At 43.3% G+C, this 13,652-nt stretch overlaps 1 protein-coding gene across 1 annotated transcript in view; it reads right to left on the bottom strand.

Moving 5' to 3' along the window:
* LOC126474871 (tyrosine decarboxylase-like) overlaps nucleotides 1-13,652 on the bottom strand; it is a 167,448-nt gene that overhangs the window by 54,255 nt on the left and 99,541 nt on the right. The gene's annotated exons all lie outside the window — the stretch shown is intronic.

The following is a 13,652-nucleotide window of genomic DNA, read 5'->3' as shown; positions in this document are numbered from 1 at the left end:
CCTACACGAGATACGACTAACTCGGAATATTGAACGTATACAAAGCATGGCAGCATGAATCGTCACAATTTTGTTTGAGCCACGTGAGTGCGTCATAGAAACGTGACACTGGTAGATGCTTGAAGAGAGCGCTAACTGTCAAGTGGAGATCTAGTTACAAAATTTCAAGGATCAGTGTTTTTGTGAGGAGCCTCTGAATATACTACAACTCCATACATATCACTCCCGTAGGAAACACGAAGATGACGCTAAGACGTACCCTTTCTGCATGCCATACGCTAATGGCACGAGCATAAATTATAATATGTAGCACAATGTAAAGTACTTCAGCCATGCGCTTCGCAATTGTTAGCAGAGTATTGACGTACACGAGGACACAGAAACGTCGACATCCTCATTTATTCGTGTGTTTTAAGGATTAAATTTTATTATAGTGAGATCAGCAGTGAAAGGAAAAATGAAGGGTATCTTTATACTGTCTTCGGAATATTCAGAAACTAATTGATGTGTTGGCAGAAGAGCCAACACCGTGTTGCTAGAGGAGGCCGAAATGCACGCGTTTAAGCTCACGCATACTGGCGTGAGGTCTGGAACAGTTAAAGGAGTTGAGTCTACTAAATAAAGTACGGAGTTGCTTGAATACTTGACTAATTGGAGAACATCGCTCTTGATGATACATTAATTATAATCTGGTAATGGCGCCTTGCTAGGTCGTAGCAAATGACGTAGCTGAAGGCTATGCTAACTATCGTCTCGGCAAATGAGAGCGTATTTGTCAGTGAACCTTTCCTAGCAAAGTCGGCTGTACAACTGGGGCGAGTGCTAGGACGTCTCTCTAGACCTGCCGTGTGGCGGCGCTCGGTCTGCAATCACTGACAGTGGCGACACGCGGGTCCGACGTATACTAACGGACCGCGGCCGATTTAAAGGCTACCACCTAGCAAGTGTGGTGTCTGGCGGTGACACCGCACTAATCACTAGTTCCAGCTGAGAAGGATGGTGGAAATAATTGGTCGTGGCATTTTTTGAGTAGTCGTCCACGCATATGATTTATTGAATCCATGTGACGCCTTTATCAGGATGACTGCGTAGGGATTCGAACTACCCTGCCTTCAAGTTCGAGACTAATGCGTTCACCACAGATCTATCTCGGTATGTTAGGATGAAACAAAGGACGACTAAGAACTCGTCGCAGGAATCACGTGGAAAAACAGTCTCAGTGAATCATAAGAACCACTGACCATGTAAATCATTGGTGTCTAATGCCTCTAAGACCATTACTCGTATACAGGGTGTCCTAGAAACAATAACGAATATTCAGGGATGTACTGCGAATAATCATTTGAAGCAAAAAAGTCAAGTAACGACTGACTCTAAAACGCGTTAGCCGTTACCTTACAAACTATGAGCACTTCTTCATCTTTGATACTGTGAAAAAAATCCCTTCTATTGCATGCTCTTTGCTTTCCATATTTTGTGAGGAGGCAGTATGGACCAAAGAAGAAAAAAATTGTCTGATAAACATGGGCTCTAAGACGCACATAGTAAGAACTACGAGCATTTGTTCATTAGATGAGATCTGTTTCATTGTAGCGACGATGCAGAAATACTCATAGCTCTTAAGTTATGAATTTTACAGCCCATGTTTACCAGACATTTTTTGCTTCGAATGATAGTTGTTGTCATATCCCTGATTATTGACCATTCCTGCTGGGATCCCTGTTTGAATCAGCCAGCTAAATGTTCCACCCCTCCCTACCGACCGCTCCTCCCGCCGCCCACACCAATGTTTAGCACTCAACTAAGCTCTTTAGAGTGATAATAATCAATACTATGTTTTCAAAGCGACTAAACATTATTTAGTTAACATTCAAACAAATAAGTCACCAACGATCACCCGCAATCGGTAGTGACAAAGTACACTATTGTGTGTGCTCTGCAGCGTTAATTTATGTTGTTAAGCGGTTTTCATCTAACTATACCATCACCAAACTTTAACTGACCATTAGTATCTTAGAAGGTACAATAGTCGTGAACAGCATTGCGAAAGATGTTATCCATGAAGAGGGCGTCACGAATGAAGAGAAAATGCCATCTTTGACGTTGCAGTGGTAATGCAGTTACAAACGTTAAACTGTAAATATATATGAAATGAATAAACGAGGATAAAGTTAATATTACACTCGAAAATTACTGTGTGTATACAACAATTTAAATTAAATTAGGAATCCCAATAAAATAAAATTTGTCTTTAACGTCGGTACAGAAGAGAGGTATATGTAAAATATCTCGTCAAGCTGTACCCTAGCCACATACTAAATTCATTTTATTTGGACGGTTAATTTAATTTAATTTGTCTAATAGCCACCGTTTTTTCCGAATTTAGTGGTAATGTTTTTCTCATTTGTTCCCTTTACGTTTATTTATTGTTTAACGTTTTTAACTGCATTATCACTGCACTTTCAAAAATGATATTTAATCTGTGTTTGTGCCTCATTGTTGATGTGTATCATCTTTTGCAACATTGTTCATCAAAATTTGTTCCTTCTTTGAGGACCATGCCAATGGCCTTGCAGCAGTGGAAACATAGGTTCCCGTCATATCACCGAAATTAAACTTTGTCGGGCTTGGATAGCACTTGGATGGGTGACCGTTCAGTCTACCAAACACTGTTGGTAAATGGAATGCACTCAGCCCTTGTGACGCAAACTGAGAAGCTGCTTGATTGAGAAGTAGCGACTCCGGTCTCGTAAACTGACAGCAGCTGGCAGAGCTCATGCCCTCCATATCCGCATCCATGGACGCCTATAGGCTGAGGATGACACGGCGGTCGGTCAGTACCGTTGGGCCTTCCAATGCCTGTCCGAACGGAGTTTTCGCGACGATAGTCAGCTAAAGTCTAATGATGGCTTTCTGAGCCGAAAACCGGTTTGTAATGACTTAGTTGCTCTACTAGGAAGCGACAACAAACGAATTATGTATTTTGTAAAGACACTGTAGAATTGTGACTGAACAATAATCGAACCCGCTGGTTTTTATCCAAAAAAGGTCTGATATTATCCTCAGGGAAATTGAGCAAGCAGTAAAGGAAACAAAAGAAAAATTCGGAGAAGGTATCAAAATCCATGGAGAAGAAATAAAAACTTTGAGGTTCGCCGATGACATTGTAATTCTGTCAGAGACACCAAAGGACTTGGAAGAGCAGTTGAACGGAATGAACAGTGTCTTGAAAGGAGAGTATAAGATGAACATCAAGAAAAGCAAAACGAGGATAATGGGATGTAATCGAATTAAGTTAGGTGATACTGAGGGAATTAGATTAGGAAATGAGACACTTAAAGTAGTAAAGGAGTTTTGCTATTTGGGGAGCAAAATAACTGATGATGGTCGAAGTAGAGAGGATATAAAATGTAGACTGGCAATGGCAAGGACGCGTTTCTGAAGAAGAGGAATTTGTTAATATCGAGTATAGACTTAAGTGTCAGGAAGTCGTTTCTGAAAGTATTTGTATGGATTGTAGCCATGTATGGAAGTGAAACATGGACGATAAATAGTTTGGCCAAGAAGAGAATAGGAACTTTCGAAATGTGGTGCTACAGAAGAATGCTGAAGATTAGATGGGTAGATGACGTAACTAATGAGGAGGAATTGAATAGAATAGGGGAGAAGAGGAGTTTGTGGCACAACTTGACAAGAAGAAGGGACCAGTTGGTAGGGCATATTCTGAGGCATCAAGGGATCACAAATTTAGCATTGGACGGCAGCGTGGAGGGTAAAAATCGTAGAGGGAAACCAAGAGATGAATACACTAAACACATTCAGAGGGATGTAGGTTGCAGTAAGTACTGGGAGATGAAGAAGCTTGCTCAGGATAGAGTAGCATGGAGAGCTGCATCAAACCAGTCTCAGGACTGAAGACCACAACAACAACAATTACCTCCAGCTTGGGAAGCAGAGATCTAAGATCTCATAATTCTTGCTTTCAGTGCTAGTATTTTCTTCAGATGTGTTTGACTGTTTCGGGCAGTTTACCATATCCTCATTAGATATCAACGACATCGGAAACGAACGGTGACAATCTAAAACAGATTAGAACTCAGCTACGCTTAGACGACTCATTGTCCCTGCAGTAGCCAGTTTTCTTGCATCCGTAGAGACAGCCGTTACAGCAGACGGAAGCCACAAGTACGCGTGTTAGTGGTCATACTGCGTTGCTACCTGCTGTGCGCAACAGGTGCCGGCGTGCACGCGCTGGCAGCGGGCGGGCTGCCCCTGCTGGCCTTCCCCGCCACATCCGCACAAAGCGTCGCCGAGGTCGCGGAACTCCGCCATCCGCTCCCTTTTTTCTCCTTTTTTCTTTGTTTTCTCCCTGTGGCCGCTCGCTGCCAGTCTGACCGGTCGCTAGAGAGCCGCCGGGAATCCACACGCTGCGGGGGAATCCCTTGCCCCGGCTACGCTCTCCTTTTTGCCAGCAGCCGCGACCCCGACTAAATGCTCTGGACTTACCAGCAATTACACACAAAGATTTGCGAGAAGGTTTTCATTTCCTGCCGAAAATCCACTATTCCCTACGCTCAGAGTACTGAAGAGCTGCCCAGGGTCTTCTGTAATACCAGAACCCGAGCAAATATTATGTTTACTAAATTTAATACCCACGACCCCCCCCCCCCCCCCCCCCATGAACCATAGACCTTGCCGTTGGTGGGGAGGTTTGCGTGCCTCAGCGATACAGATAGCCGTACCGTAGGTGCAACCACAACGGAGGGGTATCTGTTGAGAGGCCAGACAAACGTATGTTTCCTGAAGAGGGGCAGCAGCCTTTTCAGTAGTTGCAGGGGCAACAGTCTGGATGATTGACTGATCTGATCTTGTAACCCTAACCAAAACGGCCTTGCTGTGCTGGTACTGCGGACGGCTGAAAGCAAGGGGAAACTACGGCCGTAATTTTTCCCGAGGGCATGCAGCTTTACTGTATGGTTAAATGATGATGGCGTCCTCTTGGGTAAAATATTCCGGAGGTAAAATAGTCCCCCATTCGGATCTCCGGGCGGGGAGTACTCAGGAGGACGTCGTTATCAGGAGTAAAGGACTCACCAATTTAGTATTGGAGGGCAGCGTGGAGGGTAAAAATCGTAGAGGGAGACCAAGAGATGAATACACTAAGCAGATTCAGAAGGATGTAGGCTGCAGTACGTACTGGGAGATGAAGAAGCTTGCACAGTATAGAGTAGCATGGAAAGCTGCATCAAACCAGTCTCAGGACTAAAGACCACAACAACAACAACAACAACAACAAAATTTAATACAGGGTGTTTCAAAAAGAATATACGTATTTCTAATGCATATATTTATTAAACTTTAAGATATACGAATATGAAACTTTACACACATTTGTCAATAGCATCAAAAATCTCGTTACAAAATGCCGCACGTTTGCGTCTGTCATCAGGACGCAGAGCTTGTAACAGCTGTAACTTGTACGGCTTCATAACCAACCGACGTCTCAAAGCACGCCAACTTGTTGCTGTAGGCAGTTATAACTCCCGACTGGCAGGTCGAGTTGATTTTGAAGGACTATGTTGGAAAGCAGTTTGAATTCGTGCAACATTTTCTTAAGGAACACGAGAGTGGCCAGGACTCTTTCCTTTACACACACATCCTGTATCTAGAAACTGTTGATAACATCTGCGAACGTCCCACGTCTGAACCTGAAACGTCTTTACACTGTAATCACGGAATTGCACTTCGCAAACTCGAGAACACAAAATGATTTATGCTGCGGAGTAGCCATTTCAAACAAATGACGGTTACCAAGTAAAACAGAAGAGAACTAACATCTAGTGGCTATTAATATAAACTAGGCTATGTATTCGTTTCTCCAATAGCCTAGCCGAGGCGCAACGATCGATAGTTTGGACAAAATGATACCTTGCAATACGTATATTCTTTTTGAAACACACTGTATAATTCACACTCAGAAAGATCTCTTTGAAGTTTCTAGGTGAGAGGGACGGTTGAACTTATAGTCGTTTTAATTTTGATTCTCTAATGTTATAAGTGATTTGCCGATTTTAATTCATTTTCTGCCACCATTTTCGCGGTTTTGTAGCCTTTTCGGTTCTTTTCGTATGGTGCAGGTATCCAAGCGTACAGCACGCTGTAAGTCATTGCTGTACCACTCTCATTGTACAAGAAATTACAAACCAGGAGCGTTTTTGTAGCCTCTTCTGTTGGCAGAAGGCAATCTGTGAATATCATTAGGCCAAGACAGCCTCTTCTGAGGATACTGACAGTTTCGCGGAAGATGGGATGTGACCCGCTCCACAGCAATTGAACGGCGGGCTGTACATGGGTCTTACGATTCACTGTTCTTCAGAGATGGTGGGTCACTCTGACCTTCGTCATTCAGACTTACCTGACCATACCATGGCCCATGCATAAACTAAAACTAGTAGCAATTAACTAAAGCGTGATGTACTGTCATGTGTTACACTACCGATAAGCCAGTGACCCAGCAGAAAATTAAGCAGTCCTAGTGTGTTGTTTTTGCATCACAAGAACGCCTTAGCTCACTCTGCACAAGACATTGTTCCACATGCTGCTCCTTTGAGCTATCACGGAGCGAGGTGACGCAGTAGTTAACACACTGCACTCGAATTCTGGAGGACGACGGTTCAAACCCACGTCCGGCCATCCAGATTTAGGTTTTCCGTGATTTCCCTAAATTGCTCCAGGCAAATGTGGGGATTGTTACTTTAAAAGGGCACGGCTGATTTCCTTCCCCATCCTGGGCACAATCCGAGCTTGTGCTCCGTCTCTAATGAACTCGATATCGAAGGGACGTTAAACCCAATGTTCCTTTCTTCTTTGAGTTATCAAATTTAGCCTGACTCCCCTACATATCTCCTGACCTGGCATCCAGTAGCTTTTTCCTCTTTTCTCGGATAAAGAGACCATTGTCTGTCTGGCACTTCCAGAATTCAGCGTGGAACAAGCCCTGAGCATAAAAAATGCGGACTTTTACTGTCGAGGTCTCTGCCAAGTCACCCACCCAACGTTGGGAAAAATTTGTCACATTGAAGAGCGAATTTTAAGAGAATGAGCAACATCCTCAACAAGTATCCCTGTCGCAGTTTCATTTTTCTGAGGCAATAATTAAAACGTCATTACTATTCCTCGGATACTCTGCAAGTCATCTTACAGTGCGTGGTGGAGTGTAATTCGAGTACCACTGTCTCTACCCTCATTCCTGTTTCAGTAACAATTGCTGCTAAGCCACTGTCAATTGTGTGATGGACACAACTATTCTCGTATTTGTGTGATGGACACAACTATTCTCGTATTGCTGTTGGTTATTGAAGTCACTGTAAACAGAGTTATGTTGTGAATCTGCAAAACAATAGCTTATAGACGAGGAAAATATGTGATTCATCTATGTAAGAACGAAGTTTTTGGAAAGGTACTTATGTGAGCAAATTAAGTATAATTTAGGCTGGACTTATAAGAAACGTATTTACCACATTTTGACGCTAATTTAGAGATTTTTCGAGATAGCAAAGGCGTATTAGTAACAACACTGATGCTCGTCTATTTAACTTAATATTAAGGCGGCTACATGTGATATATCAGAAGGCAAGGTGCTATAACGAATTTTTTGCCAGTAAGTACATATGCACATTATGCAATACATTGTAAGATGTATTATAATTTTTATTTTTTAAATAATATATTATTAGTAACAGTTAATTTTTTCTCTATAATTAACAGGTTCCAGAAACTGGCCCATGTATATGACGCTATGTAATGATGTACCGTTAGCGTCACATATCACTAGGAGAATTTTTTTCATTTTCTGCCGCTATTTCATGGTTATTTTAGTGAATATTCTGGAGTGGTGTGTTTTTGAAGGTAGCCTTGCACTCACCACACTGTGTGTTCTGACTTCAGTAACGTTTCTATGGCCTCTTCTCGGCAGAAGGCAGTCTGTTAGGTCAACAGGGCCTCCTCTGGGGTTATGGACAGTTTCACAGAAGTTGGGCAGTGACCCGCTCCACGGCTATTGAACGTGACGCAGGTGCCTGCACACTCTGTGGTCAGTGAATGCTGCAGCTAACCCGCAGCCCCCAGATAATAATTGAGCTTGACATTTTACGTTGCTGCACCCATGTAAAAGCATCACGTGCCGCAGCACGATCCGTCAAGCATGGAAGAGTCAGTTGCTGTAGTTCGAAAAATTTAGCTAAGCCAAAAGTATTGAATCACCCTGGGCAGTGTTCTTGCTGCATAAGATTGACCAATAAGGAAAACAATGCTGAGGCCCAATATCAGCTTCGTGTTTAAATATGTGCATCTTGTATGCAAAAGGATGGAAGTTACATGTACTTTCACCTGCTTTGGAAATTTCGCAACAGTTCTCGCCCATTTCATTAGCGACACTATGGAGTCCCCGCATCTATATAGAGTTTTCTGAAAGAACTGAAGTGAGGGCTGTGAAGTTGGATTCAGGGCATTTCTGCTCGGGCCGTTGCAGAGAGAGTCATCTCTAGCTGCTGTCAGGCGCTGATCGGGGCACTTTCTCCGTATAGTGGAATGCAAGCCTCGCAGCTGCAGTTAACGCTATACTTATTGTGAGCAGCTCGTTATTTGCTCATTACTTGCTAACTTTCCTTTGCTTGCTTTGGTTACAATTTATGGCTTATTGTTGTAACGTTAACCTCGATTTCGTGAGGTGCACTGATACGCAGATCTTGCTGCGCTTACTCCACTTAGTTTTCCACTCTTTTCGGTACCTCCCCACTGTGTTAGTTAGCATCACTTTGTAATTTGATGTGAGTTCATTTTCATTGTGGTTTATGTCGATTCTCAGAGCAAATAAACAACAGTTAATCTGTCTTCTCCTAGATTTCAAGATCCTTTAAACTGTCCTACAACTTGTCCTTGCTAGGCGACCCACTAAAAAATAAGTATAACAACTTGTACACCCAGTTAGTTCGCTTCACAATGTCGCCGTGGTCCTTAACTACCGTGGCCAACTAGCAACGGGCATTTCATTCCCTCATTCTACGTCAGTTATTTTGTGACAACAATGAGCACTGCACTCGTTGATCTTGTGTTAGTACACGTTGGCTTCATTAACCAGGATCTAGAACTTCCGAAAGTTTATGGTGTACCAATTGAAATATCTCTTTCATCATTCTCTAATTTTATATTAAGGGACTTATAAGTAGACATATGTGAGATGGGACAGCATGCTGGTTGACTCTCAAGAAACGTACGCTCTTGGATCTGTAACAGCAGAACATAGTGATAAGCAACGCCTCTCGTGTAACGTCCACCACGGATTAAGATGAGCATCACCGTTGCGCTTTAGTGTTTCTGGATCGAACACATGACGAAATGCACAGCTCTTTTTTGGATCTTCTCAAATTCGTCAATCAGTCTTATCTAGTAAGGTACCCTGACTGATCAAGAGCACTCAAGCATCGCTCGAACAAGGATTTCGTAAGCCGGCTGTTTCAGAGGCGGTCGACACTTTTTGAGGTTTCTTCTAATCAATGTCTCTGACGTCTGCCTTTCCTACGACCAGTTTTGTGATGTCGTTCGACCTTAAATCGCCTCATCCTCAAACAAATACTTCAGAGGGCTAAAAAGCGAAAAATATTCTGAACTTGGAACAATGTTTTCTTCTTTTCTTCGTGGTAAAAAGAAAGGTAGGATACCAGTGTCTCGAAAAATAATCGAGTTAAAGGCCTCGGGAATCGGGAAGATCTTAAAATACCACATACAGAATTCTGTGCAAGTACTGCTTGATGCCGCAGGTTTGTGCGTATACGGGGCCTCTCTATAAGACAAATTATATCATTGGTACGGAGACAGTCATGAGATTTGAGATTTTACTGACAAGGAAAACTGACCTCCCCCCCCCCCCCCCCCCTCAGGTTTAGCGGTAAAATGGCCCAGTGGATAGCCGTCAAAAACCGAACATGAAGCCGGCCGGAGTGGCCGAGCGATTCTATGCGCTTTAGTCCGGAACCGCGCGACAGCTACGGTCCCAGGTTCGAATCCTGCCTCGGGCATGGGTGTGTGTGATGTCCTTAGGTTAGTTAGGTTTAAGTAGTTCTAAGCTCTAGGGGACTGATGACCTCAGTCCCATAGTGCTCAGAGCCATTTGAACCATTTGAACCGAACATGAAAACAAGAGGAAGCTGTACTGAACTGTGAAAAAAGAAGCAAAATAGAAACAGCGGAAGGTCGAATTTCAACATGTGCAACACTGAGCGGCCTACAAGAACGACGGTGTCGTGGTGTGTGGTTGCGGCAGATCTGTGTTGAAAACTCTCTCGTGCCCCTTTTTTCACAAATTTATGAACTGTCTACCCGGTCATTGACGTGCCTGTTCTCTTTCTGTAGTCTTGCTATTGTCATACTATAAATTGGTTGTAGAATGTGAGTCATGTGGTAAGAATATATTTCCGTCGCAAGTGAATGTAATGAATAGTGAGAGCAGACGAGATGCCTCATAGATCTCTCACAGAAATGAAAACAACAAATAAATGGGTGTGAACTATGTTACAACAAAGGAAATCAAGAGTCAGAACTTCAAAAACGGAACGCAAGAGGCATGACATGTAGTACTTTTGTAGAACAAATAGGAGGTATGTACGTGTTGAGGTCCCTTCGTTGCACGTTGCTGTTGCAAACGGACGTTACACCGCAATACAGACACAAATTTGAATCAGTGAACAGACACGTTAATGACCGGACGGACAGACACAATTCCGAGGGGAAAAAAAGGGACAGTGGAGCCCTGATCTCTCCTTTCGCTGTCCATCACCGTGGACTTCACGGTAATTCAAAATCGCTCGATATTGCTTATGTTGATCTTCGACCGTTCACTGTTTCTATTTCGCTTCTTTTTTCCACAGTTGAGGACGCCCTCTTCCTATTTTCAAGCTTGATCTGTTCTCAGTTTTTGACGGGTTATCCTATGAGTCTTCTTACCACTAAATCTGAGGAGACTGCGATGGTGAGTTTCTCTTGTGAGAATTTCGTCAACCTCCAGAGGGCTGCGCTCTTACCCTCCACACCAGATCGGAAACACTGACGGGAAGCTCGTCTCTTAGCGAAGGCCGAGCAATGCGGTAGTGGATTGTAGAAATATGAAAACTGTCTCATCAAGAACAACTGGATATTAAAAGCAAAGAATTACGTGTTGTTAGCAGTTACTGCAGAGGGAGGAAAACTAGTAGCCTTCCACTCCCCCTTCCCCCCTTCCCTCCGTCCACAGCTCATGGTCTAGTGGCTAGCGTTGCTGCCTCTGGATCACGGGGTCTCGGGTTCCATTCCCGGCCGGGTTGGGAATTTTCTCTGCCCGGGGGTTGGGTGCTTGTGTTGTCCTCATCATTTCATCATCATCATCACACGTGTCAGTTGATAGATTGAATTGAGTTAAAAACTGGACTATGTAAAAATTGGAACGGGCGCTGATGGCCGCGCAGTTGAGCGCTCCACAAACCAAACATCATCATTCCCCCCCCCCCCCCTTCCAACACGCACTGACGGAAAAAAGTCGCAACACCATAAGAAAATTAATGCAGAGTAATTTAATTTCGGGAATACGTTTTTCTGCGTAACATATTTATTTACTTGAAAACTCTGAAAGATCACATGTTAATGTAAGTGCGACATAAGCCATTGAAAATGTGAAATTCTGGTACATTAGTAATCAGTATAATCGTCAGAATGTTGCATGCAAAAGTGCGTGCATTGTTTGTGCAGGTACCAGATGTCAGTTTGTGGGATGGAGTTAAATGTCTGTTGCAGTTGGTCGGTCAATACAGCGACGGTGCGTGCTTGTTGTAGCTGATGCAAGGCAACATTTCGACACTTTATAGAACAACTTGGGTTACAACAGCGGTATGTGGACGAGCGTTATCCTGTTGGAGAACACCCCCTGGAATGCAAATGCTGCTCGGGAATGGTAGCGGAAAAGGTCGAACCATCAGACTGACGCACACAAATGCAGTCATGATACGAGAATGCTCCTGCTGTCATACGAAATTACACACCAGAGCATAAATCCAGGGTGATGGCTGGGTGTTGTGTGCTGTCCTTAGGTTAGTTAGGTTTAAGTAGTTCTAAGTTCTAGGGGACTGATGACCATAAATGTTAAGTCCCATAGTGCTCAGAGCCATTTTGAACCATAAATCCAGGTGTAGGATTATTGAGTCTGGCAGGCATCCTCGAAGTAATCAATTTGTGACAATCCGTTGTGTCACTGTGTTGCCAATTTCTGCTCGATTTGCTGCTGCAGACGCATTACGATGAGACACATCCATACTCTGAACACGATGCTCTTCACTCACTGTAGTTCAAAATGGCCGTCCGGAGCCCGGGCATCTTGCGACCGTACATCCCTGTGACCACCGCTGCCAGCAGTCACGTGCAGTGTCTCCATTCCTGCCAAGTCTTTCTGCAGTATCGCAGAAGAACATCCAGCTTCTCGTAGCACTACTACAGCACCTCGTTCAAACCCAGTGAGGTGTCGATAATGGCGTCTTTGTCACTTTAAAGGCATTCCTGGATAACATCAACTCACCACGTTCAATCTCAAAGGCAATTGACGCTCAAAGCCGTAATAGAGTGTGCGTAAAACTAATCTGATTTACATCCTCATAGTGGCGCTACTAGCGCTGCTCTCAAACGACTGGTGTGAAATTTGATTAGACATCTTTCAGATGTAGAAACACGCCTACCAACTTCCGTTTATGTCGCACAAGTCCTTGGTGCTGCGATTTTTTTCCCGTCACTGTAGTAGAAAAGGGTAGAAATTTTCCCAAGTAAAATTATTCTAAGTGGTAGGCGTTCACTGTCAAAGAAAAGACTGGATGACAACAGAATTAATGATGGACCGCCCAGCTACTATTTATACTCGCAGACCTAATACATGCCTTTAAATGTCTCCTTATACCTGAAGGAAAGACTAAAGGTATGGCTTCAAAACTACAGGTTCTTACTGTCCTCGTAAACAATCGGTTTAAAAACCACCTCCCAACACATAGGCTTGTAGAAGGGGATCTTCTACCCACTTCATCGTGCAAGATTAAGAAGTTATTGATCAGTCCTATGTGTGTGTGGATTCTCTCGTCACGTGTATGGGATATATAAACTTTTCCTCACTGAGTTTCTCTAGTTTTTACCTCCTCGAAATAATGGGTTTCCATAATGTAGCTTGTGTTCGACCCAATGGAGGAATAATTATGACTGTAAAAGTAAAGCAATCCGGACTTATAACGAGAAGCACGCTATATGGACACTAGCGCACATTTTGCTGTGTCTTATGGGGTATGAAAAAAGACACAGAGACAGGCAAAGTATCTTTTAGACAGAAAATAAATTTTAGGAAATAATATTGCTTACCCAGTGGAATAACTAGTTGGTAGGCTATTACTAAGTACAGCTAATGCTGCCTGTAGCCTACATTGCGAGATAAACAAAAGTGTGTTTCCAGAAGTTTTGTCAGTGATGAATATTTTGAAACGTGGTAGTGTAGACTAATTGGAATAAAACTGTCAATGTAATATGAGTCCAATATTTATTGGTTTCAGATATGCAGCTGTTAGAACGTAACCCAAACAAATACCCACACAAGG

The sequence above is a fragment of the Schistocerca serialis genome, chromosome 4, assembly GCF_023864345.2.
Source record: "Schistocerca serialis cubense isolate TAMUIC-IGC-003099 chromosome 4, iqSchSeri2.2, whole genome shotgun sequence".
Taxonomy (NCBI): domain Eukaryota; kingdom Metazoa; phylum Arthropoda; class Insecta; order Orthoptera; family Acrididae; genus Schistocerca; species Schistocerca serialis.
The sequence above is the reverse complement of the archived record's forward strand: the minus strand, read 5'-3'. Positions and strand labels throughout refer to the sequence as shown.